At 41.9% G+C, this 18,464-nt stretch overlaps 1 long non-coding RNA gene across 1 annotated transcript in view; it reads left to right on the plus strand.

Annotated features, from left to right (window-relative positions):
• Positions 1-675: 675 nt before the first annotated feature.
• Positions 676-18,464, plus strand: part of LOC135984120 (uncharacterized) — a 37,048-nt gene continuing 19,259 nt past the window's right edge. The window contains exon 1 of the long non-coding RNA XR_010602029.1: positions 676-718. This is a non-coding gene — a long non-coding RNA (uncharacterized LOC135984120). The remainder of the gene's footprint in view (positions 719-18,464) is intronic.

Raw genomic sequence — 18,464 nt, forward strand, 5'->3', positions numbered from 1 at the left:
TCACAAATCTGAGCTAACAGATTGAGGATACCTTCTAAGGACTCCGGTTTAAGCTTCTCATTTGTCCTGTTTAGGTTTGACGGCATAGTGAGGGGGCTGAGGTGAACTGGCATTGGGCTTATAGTATCATTCACCCAGCTTTCTTGATGCAGAAAAATAAATTGTCAGGGGATAGTGAAAAGTTTAGCCTCAGATCCACCCCTGCTCAGCTGCTGCCTAACGATATAGGTGCTTAAACTCACATACAGCCTAAATTTCCACTGTAAAGTTCCTTAGGTACCGATATTTTTGCCTGTGGTCATGCTCACTGCAGCCCCAAGCAGGCATCGGAGTATCTAGCCCACATCTAATCACAAGGGCAATCCTCAAATCAGGTAAAGATAGGAAAATACCTGAAACATTTAGCCTAGACATTAGGGTACTCACTGGAATATGGGTGTGATAGACCCAGACCAGTTGGGAACAGCAGAGTAGCAGAAGGGAGATATACTGGCCACTGGATAAGTAGTTTTCTGTTCTCTGAGTGACCAGAGCAGGGGCTGCTCCAGGCTAATAGACCACCAGACTCCAATTAACCTGCTAAGAGTCAGGTGAGGCAGTTAAGCACATGACTCTAATTAAGGCCCCTCTGATGCTATAAAAGGGCTCACTCCAGTCAAGCCAGGGGGAGCAAGTGTGTGTGAGGAACTGGAAGCAAGAGGTGTGCAAGAAGCTGAGAGTGAGTAGGCGTACTGCTGGAGGATTGAGAAGTACAAGTGTTATCCGACATCAGGAGGAAGGTCCGGTGGTGAGGACAAAGAAGGTGTTGGGAGGAGGCCATGGGGAAGTAGCCCAGGGAGTTGTAGGTGTTGTGCAACTGTACCAGGAGGCACTCTAAACAGCTGCAGTCCACAGGGCCCTGGGCTGGAACCTGGAGTAGAGGGCAGGCCTGGGTTCCCCCCATACCTTCCAACTCCTGATCAAACACAGGAGGAATTGACCTAGACTATAGCTTCTACCAGAGGGGAAGGTCTCTGGACTGTTTCCTGACCCATGGGGTGAATCTGTGAAGCGAACAAATCCCGCAATAAGCGCAGGACCCACCAAGGTAGAGGAGGAACTTTGTCACAGGGAGACCCTGGCTCAATTTCCCTGTCAGCTTGATGAGGAGAAATGATTTGAACAGAGGTTTCCAACCTCTCAGGTGAGAGCTCTAACCAGCAGATGATGGGGTTTTCTGAGGTGGAGCGCTCTTGTTGAAAGCTGTTCCACTTTGTAGTGAATAATTAAATACTATTAGGGACAAAGAAAGTGAGAAAGCTGACCTGACTCCTTAGGCTTGAGAGCCTGAGCCACAATGTCCACACTGCTATTTTTAGTGTGCTAGTTCGAGCCCCGCCAGCACGAGTTCATGAACCTGGGCTGAGAGGCTCACTCCCACCTGCAGTGTAGACATATCTCTAGCATGTAGCAAGACCACTCAGCTCTTCAGAGAACAAGGGCAATTCTAATAAGACTAATACCAGCAGGTGATGCTTTAGGAGGAAGTAACCATAGTTAGGTTCTGTGTGGGTGGAGAAATTATTTCCAGCATCACTTAAAAACAAGCAAACAAAAATCCTCTGAACTTGATTAATATGGGGAATAAGAGGTCAAGTTAGCTTCTGTGACAGGATTTCTGTCTTAGGTCCCTCTGTGGAGGCAGAAGAGTTAATCTGCTGACTGAACAAATCACCCAAACAGAGGAATAACCTTTATCTCCATCTCAGCAATACAAACAGCTGAGCAGCTCTCTAAGATAAGACAGAGCTTCAAGGAGGAACAAGAAGTTCTTCAAGGAAAAGTATTTGGGTGAGTTAGCTCAGGAGGTCTCTATGGGCTAAAGCAATGTTGAGCTGTAGCAAGGTTTTACTGTTTTTGAGATAAATCACTGAGGCAGATGAATAAAAGCCAGTCCTGAGGAGGGAGGGAGTTGGAGAAAAACATATCTTGGGCTGTGTTGTCTTTGTCCTGCGGGGCGGAAGAGAGAAGACAAGCCCTGTTCCTCTAGAGCTTCCAGTTGTGCAGGAGCACATACTAATAAACCAACAGTCCCAATAAACGCCATAGAAAACATTTAAACAAATACCATTCTAAAGGTATGTATATCAAAATTGGGTGATGTCACCACATTAATATCAGAAACTTGAATAGTCAACTGAAAAAAGACCTGTACTGGATGTCAACTTTTGCATTCTGGAGTCAATTTCTTTCTTGTGCTATTTAGCAGCTCCCACTGAGCTTCTGCATTTTAATAACCAATTGGTGTTTCCTGGGTCTCAGAGTGTGTGGGCATCCTGTGAGAATAGCACTTGATAGCGCAATTTCAATGGAAAAATCACTGCTCTCCAAAAGCAGCAAAAACACAGGGCTGAACAGAGGGGAATAAAGAAGGCAAGAACAGAAAAGCTGTAAAGAAATAGATTGTGGAGAGACTGGGAGAAACTGAAGAGGAGAGGGGCCATTGGGAAGCACAGGCAGTGATAAATTGATAGACAGAGGAAGGAAAAACAATGACAAAGGAAGGAGAAAACTAAAAATGAAGTAAAACAGAGAAATCAAGGACTTTTTAAAGGAGCTTCCTCAGGGAGCATTTTATAAATATAAATGTGTATGTATTTGTTAATATAAGTTCTCTCAGCTTTTGAGCAGAATATGCTTGCATATACTGCATTTCTTACACAACATAACTATATCTGTAACAGTCAGATGAGCTCTTTCAGAAGTGTAATCATGTTAAAGAAGTGATGGATTTTAATATCAAGCACACATTCTAGTCCTTCTCAGCATCCCAAAATACTAAGTTATCACTTGCAGGAGTTGCATAATGTGCTATTTGAAATCAGCATTGAAGGGCATTGAAATATTTTCTGAGTTTATCATGAGAATAGCTTTAAACCTAACAAGGAAAATCTGCAGCCTCCTCCAAAAGCCAATGTTACATGCACCATATATCTCTGTGCTCTCTGCAGACCTAACAAAGTGATTTGTTGGAGGACTGATCTGTGCATATTTACTATGTTGTATACACTGACCCATAGTAAACCAATACAAAGGGCTTGCATGAAGTCTATGTGACACTGCTAGTCCTCGTTTGTGCTGTCATGGTCTTGCACATTGCTATCTAGTGTGTAATTAGAAAAAGATTCTTATTAAAGGCAAGGATTATGTTGTGCATTAAAAACTTTACATGAATAGTATTTCAGACATAAGCCCTCCTGCTCCAAATAATTATGCATACATTTAATTTTCTCTATGAGAATAGCCCCAACAAAGCCAACTGGATCATTCCATAAGTAAAATTAAGCATGTGGTTATATCTTTGTAGGGTTGGAGGTTAGTCACTGGAAAGTTTTTGTCTTCAAAATCAAAATTCTTCTTATGTTAAGAAAGCTTTAAACTGCTATAACATTCTTAGTGAAAGTCTAAGCCACGTCTTTGAGGCTTTGTAGTTCAAAGTAAATAGTTATGATTGCATTGTTAACACTTCAACAAGCCCCAAAGCTGTGGTTTAGACTTTTTTATTGAATAAGTGTAAGAATATACAGAAAACATTATTAAATAATAAACTGCAACCCTCAGGTCTGGATCCTGAAACTACATATGCTTAAAGTTCTTGTACAAGTATTTTCAGGAGCAGGGCCATGGATAGTAAATAATAGTACAGCCCACTTATGGGAAGGAGTAGTGCTTTTTTTTTTTTTTTTTGCTCAGCCAGTACAACAAGATGTGAGAATTTTGTATGACACAGTTATGAGTGTTTTACACTAAACAGTGGGGTGAGATTTTCAATAGTGCCTTAGAAATTTAGGAGGAGAAGTCCCATTCTGCACGATACTTGTACTCCTAATTCTTGTACTCCTTTGGACACTCCCACCCATTGTGTCAAAAGTACTCATGCAACTGGAGATTACTGTGGATTTTCTCAGTATAGCACCATACAAGATGCACAGGATCACTGATGTATCCAAAAAAGGAAATTCCCCTTGTAGCTCAAACTAAGGGCTTAGTCCTGCAAACATTTATTCTCATGACTAAATTTACTGACATGAATAGTAGTCCCATTGACCATTTAAAATGCATAGACTATCAAACATAACTCACAGAATTGTTATCCTAGCTACAAAGGCAGGGTTAACCAAATTCCAAGCTAGTCTGAACAACATTGTCCAATTTGGCAAAGCAAAGGTCTAAAGTTTATTTGATTGTTTTCAAATACACATTGTCAAGGCTGTATCCCCACTTTGAACTTTAGGGTACAAATGTAGGGGCCTGCATGAAAACTTCTAAGCTTAACTACCAGCTTAGCTTTGGTCCCGCTGCCACCATTTCAATGGATTCCCTTCCTGGGAAGCCTTGAAAAACCTTCACCAATTCCCTGGTGAATACAGATCCAAACCCCTTGGATCTTAAAACAAGGAGAAATTAACCATTCCCCTCCTTCCTCCCACCAACTCCTGGTGAATACAGTTCCAACCCCCCTGGGATCTAAAACAAGGAGAAATTAACCATTCCCCCTCCTTCCCCCCACCAACTCCTGGTGAATACAGATCCAACCCCCTTGGATCTAAAACAAGGAGAAAGTAACCATTCCCCTCCTTCCTCTCACCAGCTCCTGGTGAATCAAGATCCAGACCCCTTGGATCTTAAAACAAGGAAAAAATCAATCAGGTTCTTAAAAAGAAGGCTTTTAATTAAAGAAAAAGGTAAAAATCATCTCTGTAAAATCAGTATGGAAATTAACCTTACAGGGTAATCAAACTTAAAGAGCTCAGAGGACTCCCCTCTAGTCTCAGGTTCAAAGTACAGCAAACAAAGATAAACACTCTAGTAAAAGGTACATTTACAAGTTGAGAAAACAAAGGAAAACTAACACGCCTTGCTTGGCTATTTACTTACAAGTTTGAAATAGGAGAGACTTGTTTAGAAAGATGTGGAGAACCTGGATTGATGTCTGGTCCCTCTCAGTCCCGAGAGCGAACACACTCACAAACAAAGAACACAAACAAAAGCCTTCCCCGCCCCCCCCCCCCAAGATTTGAAAGTATCTTATCCCCTTATTGGTCCTTTAGGTCAGATGCCAGCCAGGTTACCTGAGCTTCTTAACCCTTTACAGGGAAAAGGATTTTGGAGTCTCTGGCCAGGAGGGATTTTATAGTACTGTACACAGGACAGCTGTTACCCTTCCCTTTATAGTTATGACACACATACACATATCTGGATTGGTGAAGAGAGAATTTTATACATCTTTTCAATTAAGGGACTCAATAACCAAAGCATTATTTTACTTAATTTGAGTCACACAGATGCAGATAAAGAGAAGCAATTAATTAGTACCACAAACTAAAAACTCAGCATTTTATCTTTGTATTTTATAATACACTCCAAATTGCTTAGATACTAAAATGTCAAGTATTGAATCTAGCTTTGAGTAGAAATATGGGGTTTGACATGCCTCAACAGTTTGGCATCAAGCAATAAATAAAATGCACAATTTGTTTATCTGGAACAAATGTATTCAAATACAATGTTTTATCACACACAAAATGCATTACCTTCCATTCCAAGTAACATTTTGGAAAGATTTAGAAGCTTCTTATCCCACACAACTGAAACAAATGGCATCTCTGTTCCACTATTTATTGGAATGTCCTTTGACATTAAAACTTTTGGTCCCAGATTGTCATACCTTTAAAGGCTTCCTGGGGAAACAGTAGCTATAGATGTGTTTGGTATGGGGAAAGCTTAGATACTTTTCCCTTTTGAGAGAGTAAACATTTTTTCTCTCAAGCTACAATCTAGGCAACAAAATTGATTAGGGGTATGGAACAGCTTCCTTATGAGGAGAGAGTAATAAGATTGGGACTTTTCAGCTTGGAAAAGAGACAACTAAGAGGGGATATGACAGAGATCTATAAAATAATGATTGGTGTGGAGAAAGTAAATAAGGAAGTGTTATTTACTCCTTCTCATAACACAACACACAGTCAACCTGTGGAACTCTTTGCCTGAGGATGTTGTGACAAGGTTAAAAAAAAAAGGACTAGATACATTCATGGAGGATAGGTCTATCAATGGCTATTAGCCAGGATGGGCAGGTATGATGTCCATAGCCTCTGTTTGCCAGAAGCTGGGAATGGGTGATAAGGAATGGATCACTTGATGATTACCTGTTCTGTTCATTCCCTCTGTGGCACCTGGCATTGGTCACTGTTGGAAGACAGGATATTGAGCTAGATGGACCTTTGGTCTGACCCAGTATGACCGTTCTTATGTAGATCACTAGCTATAGTTTTCTCTGAGACACGAGGCAACATTCTCCTCTTGCCTACCTGAATTCAATCTTATGTCCACCATTTGGAAACAACAAAACACATTTTGGGGAAACTTGATTTTGTATACTAATGAATTGCAGCAGCAACAGCCTTGACTGTCATTGTATGACTGTCACAGCTTTGTATGTCACTGCCTACCTGCCTTCTTTCTCTCAGTTCAAATGTCAAAGGATCATTATATATTAATCAAAGTTACCAAGGACTCAATCTTACTCCCATTTACTTCGGTGGTGACAGGTCAGACGTAAATGAAGAAAATAATAATCCACAGCAAACTTTTGGTTCAATATATCAGACAATAGACTTCCATTATATACAATGGGGGCTCTTTCTGTGGCAACATGTAAAATGTTGAGATATCCACAACAGCTCATTGGATTTACAGGCCCACCAACTTAAAAATCTCACTTCTGCCTCAAATTCTTTTGCCTACTAGTTTTACAAGAAACACATAAGATCACTATAAATGAAAAAGATTTGAGGAAAGTGATTATTTTTTCAGTTTGTTTACCTTTGTGCATTTGACAGCACTTTGTTTATAATCTGTGAGACTCCTTTCCCCTGCACTGAGTTTGGGAACAGCAACAGGAAAAGGAAACATATTTTTAAAATTAAAACATATGAAAATTTGCAAAAACACAGAAGGAGGTGGCCAGATTTCAAGAATACAGTGCCGATATAACACCTGGAAAACTGTCACTCCATCTCTTCTTCTAACACCATGACCCTTGAACTTTTCTTCTGTACTTGTATATTCTCTTTCTTGTTTGCTGTGGCAGTTACATTATCAATTGCACTCCTCTAATATCTCTTTACAATTGCAATGAATCATATGGAATTTTGTTTAGATCAGTGTTGTTTCTATTGTTATATCTTAAAATCCCAATAAAGCTTCTATTTAAGAAAAGCTGTCCTACCTCTGTAGTTTCTACACTTTAAATTGTCAGTCAAGTGTCTGAGGGTGAAAAAAGGGTACAAAACTTTGAAGGCTTGCATTACCATAGGGAATATTGTCCTTATTTCAAGTTAGTGTTTAACTCTCTTTCCAGTGTTAAATAATAAAAACCCTCACATATACTTCACTTCAAGGTCCTATACATAAAAGGTACAGGTGCATGACTAATATCTAGTACAGGTAGAGAGTCATTTCTTGGCAGTGCAGACAGTTTTACTCCATTTATTATCTGAGTGGCAGTAGGTTAACCTGTCTTATGTTTCTCCATTAATTCACGTGCACTGTTACTGCTGTTTTGATCCTATCTGTAGCACTGTGAGTATACATAGTGCTTTACAATACACAAATTGCTAAATAGGTGACTTTTCCCAAAGAGCTTATGTGGGTAAAAAAACAAGTGGCTATCCATAGCCTGTCAGTTACATGGTAAGCTTTGCTTTAGATCCCTTTTAGTTCTTTTGGAGTGTACCCCAGTGGGGACAAAGTTTGCTATCTATCCCTCTGGACCACACGGTCCCACCATTCTTAGCCTGGATCTGTGGGCTGTAGCCCTGCCGTTTACCAACCACATTAACATCCAGGCTGAAATGTGTTTGGCATGTGTAAGTCCTTGTTCTTGGGAGCCTGTGGCAGCTGCTGATTAAAGTGACTCAACCATCTTCTTCAAAGCAAAGCATTATTTATTCATTTACCCCCCAAAGGCATGAAGCACACAGAGTAAAAGAATAAAACAAAAGAGGCCTATAGGTGGAGGGTCTCTCCTACAGCTTAATCTCTCCTTGCAAGTCTTGTAAGTTCCATTCAGCCTCCAACTCTGGGCTGGCTGAAGCAGCGTGCCCTGCTGCAGTATGCCCTCTGTGACTCTCTATGTCTCCTTGCAACTCTCTCAGTACTCTTCAGCACTTCCTGAGCAGCCCTCTTCCTTTTCTATGCCCATTGTCTTATGATTTTGTATGCCCTCTGATACTTGGCTCAACAATGGGAAGAGTAAATCTTGCCTGTCTGGTTGGAGTCAGGCAGGGGCATTCCCTAGTTCATAGCTCACCCATTGATTTGTTAAAGACCCCTGGCATTTTCTTATCTTCACCATTGTTTTGTTTCTTGTTGGCTTGCTCCCTGACTGCATCCTTTGATTTAAGGATAATATCAAACAGAACTCTCATTCTCCACATGGACCAAACATGGAGCTCCACATAGAATGCTTCATAGAATATCTGGAATCTCATCAATGATTTTCAGAAAGAGTGGGAAAGCTTTTGGCATTTAAAGCTTGGTCAAACACATGAAGCAGCATGAAAAAATGGCACCAGGATGGAAATTATTGAGGAAACAAGTGAGCAGTCCACAGTTTGGGTAGAATGCAAGGAGCAGAAGAAGGTGTAGGTCAGATAAGGGAAGAGATGTTGGCACAGACTTTTACAGTGAGGAAGTAGATCATGAATATTCATTAGATATATTTATGCAGCTAGTTAAAAATGAAAAGGACCAAAGTGCTAATAGACTAATTACTGAATTTAATGCAATGATGAGGAGAAGCCAAAGCAGATATATGGAGATAGGAGAGGTGCATGTGATCAGCATGGCAAAGGAATGCTGGCTCCTGAAACAAAAACTTTACAGCACTGAAACAGAGCAACCTTGTACTAGCATTTAGGCCACACAAATAATTAAGATTGAGGTTGAAGAAAAGGGCTAAATATCAGTGTTTTAAATCACCTAATTATCACAATTACAACATAAACAAAACACAAGCCAGATCTACAGGTGGGGTAAATGAGCAAAGTTCAATTGAAGTCAATGGAGTTATGCCAATTTACACTAGCTAAGCATTTGGATTATATCTATATCCACACACACTACACACAAAATACATTAAAAATTATGAAGGGTGCAAAATCAAGCACTCAGAAGTTAGATAATTCCAGAATACAGTTGCCTTTGTGACCTTAATTCATCTCTCTTCTGTGTATGCATTAAGATATGGCTTGAGCATACTCAGGGAGACTGGCCTCTTCAGAGATTTTAGCTATGAAAAACTAAGAATTCTCTACTTACCATGTGCAAATTTCAATTTTTCAAAGGCTTATAACAACCAAATCTGAGTGGATTTTCACAGGGATAGCAAAAGCCACATCTCTAATACAAAAGCCACCCACCTGCTAAATTTCAAGTAGTGCATTTCAAGGAAAAGACTGCCAGTAGTTTAACATGGGTAAAACCATATATTTCTCCCTAGCTTCATTCTCAGAAATGACAACTATTTTGGCTGACCCTTTCAATTTTTTTTTTTTTTTGCCTCAAGCAAACACCAAATTGGAAAAGTTCAATGGTTAAATATATGCAACTGAACCCAGGATCTTACAATGGAAATTGTTGGGCAACCTTAATAATAGAAGGCATTACCAGCCTTGCCTATAATATATATATTTCCTTCTCAGCAATTCAGGTTCAATTAATGAGTTCTGAATTTATCAGGTAACATTATGGCGGCAACAGCATGGCTGTGTTCAAATCCGCAGGGAAATGAACAGTATATGAAGAGAAAATGTTGCTGCTCAGCACTGTAAGTGGAGAATGGATGCATCAACTGCCTAGAGTGGGTTCAGCACAGTGTGTCTAGAAATGTATCCAGCTGAGCATACTATAGGCATCTGATAAAAAAAAAAAAAAAGACACCATGTTAGAAACCAAAATGCACCTTCAGGTCCTTAAGGTCTACATTTTTTTTATTTTAATAGATTATAAAATAGAAAAATGTGTTAAAGCCTCATAATCTTCTTAATCTCAGTTTGTCCGAAGAATGTACAATAGAACCTATTCCCTGCAGAGATTCTAAAACTGTGTCTTTAATTTGAAGCATATTAATTTTAGTAGACACCCAAACTTTCAGACTTAATCCCTTTGGGAATGAGATGTGTGTGTGAAGAGCCTCTGATTTTCAACTATATTCTATTTAGAGCATACTGTGATGTAATCCAGAGTGCTACTGACATTAAGTTGTCATCTGCTGGACTTGTGTCATTCCAGCAGAATGTTAAAGTACATATTCTACCCTTGTGCGATATGCAGCATTCGTTTTGACAGCTACAGAGTTTTGTGTATGTTTAAAAAACCAGGATCTTTAGGGACACGCAAGGATTAAATGTATGAGTCGTGGGTGGAATAGATGGCTTGGCATTGTGGGACTATATACCAGCTTTTGAGAGGTGCAGTGCAGAAATGGATTGGACCTGAAATTCCATTGACCTAATCATATACATACCTCTCCAAGGGGTGACACACTTTGACATAATTCCTAGAAGTCAATATAGCTGGGACGGTGCTTGTAATTAGACAAGATAGCTAGCCATAAAAACAGTACAGACAGTCCCTGTAAATAAAACTACTGAAAAGTTTCTCCTAAAGGTATTTTAACAAAACAAATATCAGTAAGAGGGCTTCCTGATTAGATACCTTTTCAGGTGTAGTGTCTCATTCTGCTATGTCTTAAACTACCATGGGATCTCAACCCCTATTCACACCACTATTTCCATTGCCACAGTTGCTCATCTGTGCTTGTAGCACTTACACCACTGCTACAATGTATCATCTGTGGAAGAGTGGAGCTAACTTTATGGCTACATCAGTGACTCAAAGTGAGATGCATCTATTAAAAAGCAGACAGTACTAACAAAAATCTCTCTTTATCCATATTAATTCCAAAACATTAAATGGATAATTTTTAACCTACAAGTTTATTTTACAGTGCCTCACACATTTTTACTGTAAGATTTTGAATTAAAATATCAGGTGTTATCTGAACTCTTTGTTTTCTATATGCAGCTCTTTCAGATGTGATTCATGGGCCATGAGACTTTCTGGGTTTTACAATATGCACAACAGCTCACTTCTCACGTACTTTTGTGTTTACCCTCCTTTCATTAAGCTCCCTGTCTCTGATATTCCCTGCTAATATCCTTGTAATTTTCTTCACTCTTGAACTTTACTCAAGATCATAGGGCACAAATTTGAGTGAAACAATTTAACTGAGGGAAAATCTGCACAATCAATCTCTGAGCATGGTGTAATATTAGCTTTACAAAAAATATTTGTAATTATCCTGGTTTAATTTAATACACTTATAGAAATGGCTTTCTTAAAATTTCTCCACTGCTGCGGGGGCCTCGTCACCAGTATGGCAATTAAAAAAAAAAAAGGAGCCTAAGGTTAGACTTAACCCTATACTTCAGCATCTGAGTGAATAGCCAGAGTTCCCGAAGTGAGAGCACCCAGCAGCTCGCACTGAGGGTAACAATAGGAGTTCTCTTATAGACAAGTTAAGGGCAGTTGTTGATATTTTAAATTCTCTGTTATGTAGACCTACTCGAAGCAAGGTTAGACAACATGGTACTTCAAATAATAGCCACCTGGCTATTTACACTAGGACTCCCACCATTGCTACCATTAATGGAGCTGAACTGGTGCTAGCAGCAATGAACCATTTTTGGCCAAGAAGCCTATTGCAGAAATTCTCTTTTTGTGATAAGCTCTCTTCACATTTTGCATTGGTCATGCTCATGATATTTATACACAGTATACAGATCTGATCTGCCTTTCAACAAATAGTTTTCAGCCAAGAGGGAAGAAAAATAGTAGCTGAAAGACAGCAGGCAACAATTTAGGCAAGGCAAGGAACTAATTAAGAAGTTTCAAGATATTATTGAAGTTGGGGGCTTGATCAATCCCTCTGCTTCTGCAAGAATTCAGGGAAGTGGAAAGTGCTGGTATGTATAGAATTATCCTGTCTTTGCCCAGTCCTACAAAAGCACTTCTGAAACACTAAGACTGGAAAACTTGGGAATGGCAACTCTGTGTAGCAGCAGCAGCTCCTCACAGTTATGTGAGGATTCTCTGTGTAAGATGTACCAGACCTGTCAATCTTATCTAACATGGTGAATTCTTCTGCCAAGGGAACTGCCCCAGACAGGGTTCAGGGGCATCAGCAGGCTTCTGTATGGGAAGGTGATTCCCTGAAAAACTGGGAAGCAGTGCAGAGGTATTGGGCTCTGTATATGGGTACCCCTGATTTTTCTGGATCTCCAGGGATGCACAGTGTAGGAGAATGTATCTTCTGACTATTCCAACAATGGGACTAATCCAACAAAATGCATCATAGTGATATGGAGGAAACTGTGTGAACACCCATATAATTTCCTATCCCTATGTGGAAATTGATCATGGGGGGGAGGGGGGAGGAGGGATGCCCAAAGGAAGTCAGAAACTAGGTGGTAATATCTTTTATAGGACCAAGTTTTGTTGGTGAGAGAGACAAGCTTTTTAGCTACACAGAGTTTTTCTAGGCTGGGAAAGGTACTAAGTGGAACAAGAACAGGAGTACTTGTGGCACAGTTAAACACAAGATCAAACAGATAGAATAGTTGCTAATTACTTATGCTAAACCAGTTGCTCTCAACCTTTCCAGATGACTTTACCTCTTTCAGGAGTCTGATTTGCCTTGTGTACCCCAAGTTTCACCTCATTTAAAAACTAAAATCAATTGGAATATAAATACTGTACTTACATTTCAGTGTATATTATATAGAGCAGTATAAACAAGTGATTGTATGACATTTTAGTTTGTACTGACTTTGCAAGTGCTTTTTCTGTAGTCTGTTGTAAGGCTAGGCAAATATCTAATGAGATAGATAGATGAAAGACCTCTGTGTACTCCCGGGATACATGTACCCTGGTTGAGAACCACTGTGCTAAACTAAGAGCTTTGCTACACTTGCAGATGTAGAGTGCTGGGAGTTAAACCAGCTTTCGGAGACGTGTGTTTACACTGTCAGCTGCAAGCGCACTGGCATGGCCACATTAGCAGCTCTTGCAACGCCACAAAGAGCAGTGCTTGTAGTAGCTATCCCAGTGTGCAAGTGGCTGCAGCGTGCTTTTCAAGTGGGGGTGTGTGTGTGGAGGGTGACAGGAAGTGTGTTGTGTGTATGTGGGGGAGAGACAGTGTGTTTTGGGGGGCAGAGAGTGTGTCAGCATGCTGTCTTGTCAGTTCAGACCGCAGCAGACCCCCCCCCCCCGCCTCTCTCTCTCAAACACACTCACAGCAAGCAGCATTCCACACTAATGGTTTGCTTTGTCCCAGAGCAGATAAGCATGCCAGCTGTCAGAAATGGAGCTTTGAAAGGGGATATCTGCATGCCTGCAGCCGAGGTCAAAACAAATGACAATAGTGGCCACTTGACTTCAGGGGATTATGGGATGTTTCTGGAGGCCAATCACAGTGCAGTAATGCAACACATCATCCACACTGACGTCCGGGTGTTTCAGCCGGGGCGCAGCAAGCTTTATGCTTCTCATGGAGGTGGATTACCAGGAGCGCTCCAGCTGCAGAGTCCAGGTGCTCTAAGTGCCTTGCCAGTGTAGACAGTTCAGGAGTTAGGGCGCCTGGGGCTGATTTAATGCATTCTAACTTGCAAGTGTAGTCAAGCCCTAAGGGACCATTCAAGGTGAAGTGGCCTCTTAACATCCCTGTAGTGTCTAGCAAGGTTATGAATTTAACCTCCCAGGCGCATCCTTTGAAAGTGTTGTGCAGGTTTCCTTTGAGGATTAGGACTGATAAATAGTGATCGCTTTGTGAAAAGTTTTCACTCTCAGGTGCTATGGTTTTTTGTTTTGTCTTATCATTTTCCTTTGAGTTCATTGAAGAGTGTAGTGACTGTCTGGTTTCACCCACTTCACCTCGAATGGTCTCTTAGAATATGTGCTAACTACTTATGCTAAACTATGTGTTTGATCTTGAATTTAGCTGTCACACTTTTAGGCCTTGTCTACACTGTCAAAGTTTTGTTGCCAAAAACTGTCTTTTGTCGAGCAAACAGTGAGTGTGATTTTTGTCGGGAAAAATGCCTGGTGTTGGCGATTAAATACATCCTCCCTGATGAGACTTACCTCTTTTTCCTCTACATTTTTCTCGACAAAGTGCCAGTGTAGACATCAAGCTTGACTTCATTGCTTTAATTGGCCTCCAGGAGGTGTCCGAAAAATGCCCATACCACTCTGGTCCGCAGTTTGAACTCCACTCACCTGCAGCCAAATAAACAACCATCCGCCCCTCCCCCTTAGAAGCCATAGGAATTTTTAAAATTCCATTTCCTGTTGGCTCAGCATGGAGAGGTCTCATCGCATCTTCCCAGGTGACCATGGTGGATTAACACATCAGATGCTCTCCTGCTTGGACCACTGCTGAGCTGTTAGAGCTGATCAGTATATGGGGAGAGGAGGCTGTGCAGTCCCAGCTGTGCTTGAGCCATAGGAATTGGAATACTGACAGGCATATTTCTCGAGGCTTGTGTGAAAAGGGCTATGATCGGGACATGCTGCAGTGCAGAAGAAAGATAAAGGAGCTGAGGCAGGTGTACCATAAGGCAAGGGAGGCAAACTGTCACTCCAGTGCTTCATCTAAGACCTGTCAGTTCTATAAGGAGCTGGATGCTGTCCTTGGTGGTGACCCCACCTCCACCACCAAGAACCCCATGGACACTTTGCTGGGCCTGGAGGCAGCAGAAAGAGGACATAACAGAGGACAAAGTTATTGATGAAGAGGTGGAGTTAGATGACAATGTGCAGCTCCCGGCGGGGTCGCCTGGTGGGGCAGGCAGCCAGGAACTGTTCTCCGCTCCAAAGGTGTTTAGCCAGTCTCAGCAGTTGCTCTCTGGGAAGCAAGAAGCAGGAGATTAGACACCTGGCAAGTGGCAGTGGCTTGAGTAGTGCAGAGGGGGGTTCAGGATATAGAAATGTGGGAGGCTGGCTGTGTTTCTGCGAGCTGGACATTTGTGTAGCTAATTTGTGTGGCGGAACAGGGTGTTGATGCATGCTGAGATCTCATGGGAATCCTCCAGAGATCTCCAGGAAAGTTTCCTGGAGGAACTAGATAATACTTTGCCGAAGGTTCCATGGCAACCTTTGTTCCTTCCACCATTGTAGGAAACTTTCCGGCGCCATTCATCAATCGCTTGTGCAGGGACCAAAGCGGCACATAGGCAAGCAGCATAGAGAGCAGGGTGGAAGCCACAAGCATGGAGTAGATGTACCCTCATTTCCCTGCTTACCCTTAGCAGTGAGATGTGTCTGCTAGAATGATCCCCACCTATGGAAAACTGGGAGAATTTTAGAATTTTTCCCCTAGAATGCTGCACCACAACCCTTGCAAAAAGTGTGTTCTCTTTTCCCCATGTGGAGGGCCCTCCTGCCTCCGCCAACACTCACCATTCTTTGTGTGTTCGTAGAGATATGTGCCTAGCTAGGGTCAGTGATAAAAGTGATTGTTATGTTGCAAAAGGTGTATTTAACTGAAACGTTTCAATGCTGTGCATGAATTTAACAATTCCGCTTCTGTGCATTGTCCCCTGTGCTTCACCAGATGTATACTTCAAGAATACCCCATGCACCCTGGCCGAGCATCTCTGCCAGATAACAGGTTTCAGAGTAGCAGCCGTGTTAGTCTGTATCCGCAAAAAGAAGAACAGGAGTACTTGTGGCACCTTAGAGACTAACAAATTTATTAGAGCATAAGCTTTCGTGGACTACAGCCCACTTCTTCGGATGCATATATGCATATATGGGCTGTAGTCCACGAAAGCTTACGCTCTAATAAATTTGTTAGTCTCTAAGGTGCCACAAGTACTCCTGTTCTTCTTTCTGCCAGATAAGAAAGCACCCAAGACACAGCAAAGAAGACGTGTTCCGTGGAGGTATTGCAGTGCTCCAATGCAGGGGAAAAAATGGGAATGCAAGGAGTGCTGGGAAGCCGAATGGCAGGACAGAAAAGAGAATCACGCTTTTGTTAAGGACGCTACTGAGCGGATGATTAAAGTCATGGCGGAGCAAACACAGATGCTGAAGTCCTTTATAATGCTGCAGACTGAGCAGATCCGTGCTCAACCTCCACTGCAGCACATTCAGAACTCTTTTTTGTGACCCCCCCCATTCCTTTTCACTTTCCGAGAATTCTCAGTTTCCCCTTCACTCCACCCCCTCGGACAACTTTCACAATGATAGCTGGACCTACACACAGTTGTGAGAGTCTGACCTTCCCTGGCTCCTCCTTTCCCACCAAGCAACTGTATTTGTGTGTGCTGTTCAATAAAGCAAAGTTTTATAATGGTAAATCATCTTTTTTCTACAAATTGAGATAGCAGGCACTACCAATACATACACAGGCAATTTAATTATTTTCTTACTGGAATATAAGGCCTCAAATGTCACCATTGCTTCCTAGGAAAACTACATGTAATGTAACATTGAAGCACCTCTAACAGAGAGATACATTGCTGGTGTTCAGTTTCAAAGTGATGCCTCGAAGCCTCCCTGATTTGAATTGCCTCCCTCTGAGCTCCTCTGACAGCTCTGGTATCTGGCTGCTCAAAATCAGCAGCCAAGTGGTCTGCCTCAGGACTCCACCCTTGAGCAAACCTTTCACCCTTAGCTTCACAGAGATTATGCAACATACAGCACGTGGCTATGACCATGGGAATATTATACTCATTAAGGTCTAACCTGCCATAAAGTCATTGCCAGTGAGCATTTAACCTGCCAAAGGCACATTCAACTGTCATCTGGCACCTACTCAGCCTGTTGTTGAACTGCTCCTTACTGCTGTCCAGGTGTCCCATGTAAGGTTTCATGAGCCACAGCTGTAAGGGGTATGTTGGGTCTCCCAGGACCACTATGGGTATTTCCACATCTCCCTCTGTAATCGTCTGGTTTGGAAAGAAAATCCCCGCTTGCAGCTTTCTGTACAGGCAGTGTTCCTGAAGATGCGGGCATCATGCACCTTCCCAGACCACCCCACATTGATGTCAGTGAAACGCACACAGTGATCCAAAAGGGCCTTCAAAACCATGAAGTACCACTTCCTATTGATGTACTCCGTCGCAAGGTGGTCCGGTGTCAAAATTGCAATGTGTGCCATTTATCACCCCTCCGCAGTTAGGGAAACCCATTTCTACAAAGCCATCAACTATTTCATGCACATTTCCCAGAGTCAGTCCTTCGTAGCAGGCTGTGATTTAATGCCCTGCACCTTGTATTAATGCAGCCTTGATGGTCACCTTCCCGACTCCAAATTGATTCATGACCGATAGGTAGCAGTCTGGAGTCTCCAACTTCCACACAGTGATTACCACACACTTCTCTACCGAGAGGGCAACGCTCATTGTGATGTCCTTGCACTGCAGGTCTGGAATGAGCTCTGCACACAGTTCCAGGAAGGTGGCTTTCTGCATCCAAAAATTCTGTAGTCACTGTTTTTCATCCTACACCTGCATGACGATACAATCCCACCATTCAGTGCTTGTTTCCCAAGCCTAAAAGCAACAGTCTACCCTATGCAGCTGTTCTGTAAATGTCAAAAGCAATCTAAAGTTGCTCCTATCCATATCATGCAGAATGTCGGGCGCCTGAGAGTCTTCTTGAGTTAGGAACTTCATGATTAACTAAACTGCCACCCCAATGTCTTCATGATAGTTAACAGAGCTTAGGAGAGCAGTGCGGAATCCATCCCATCTCATAAAGATGCTAGGGTGCACAGCAAAGAAGGGCTATGGCAAAAATGCCACACAAGAAAGCCAGAAGCCCATGGAGTGCTGGGACAGAACGCAACACATCACAGGACAATTAGCCCATTTCCAAGATGTGCTGCAATCCACTCCACCTTCCCAAAACACCTAGCGACAGACAGTGTCGAGCTGGACTATGGGATAGGTACCCACAGTGCATTGCTCACACTGTCCGTGATAGTGCCCCGACTGTGGATGCAATCTGCTGACAGAAGGAGCAAGTGTGAACATGAAAATCTGATTTTTAGTATGTTGACTTCTGGATGTTGACATCACTTTTGTTGACAAAAATTGGTAGTGTAGACATGGCCTTAGTACCTTTCCCAGACCTGAAGAAGAGCTCTGTGTAGCTTGCAAGCTTGCGTGTCTGACCAAAAGAAATTGGACCAATAGAAGATACTACCTCATCCACCTTGTCTCTCTAATACCCTGGGACTGACACAGCTACAACTCTGCACACAACAAAGAAAGTCAAACGTAAAAAGGAAACACCATATTATAAATACAGGGTGGTGAGGTAATATCTTTTATTGGGACTAAGATTTCAAG

This window comes from Chrysemys picta, chromosome 5 (genome assembly GCF_011386835.1).
Source record: "Chrysemys picta bellii isolate R12L10 chromosome 5, ASM1138683v2, whole genome shotgun sequence".
Classification (NCBI taxonomy): domain Eukaryota; kingdom Metazoa; phylum Chordata; order Testudines; family Emydidae; genus Chrysemys; species Chrysemys picta.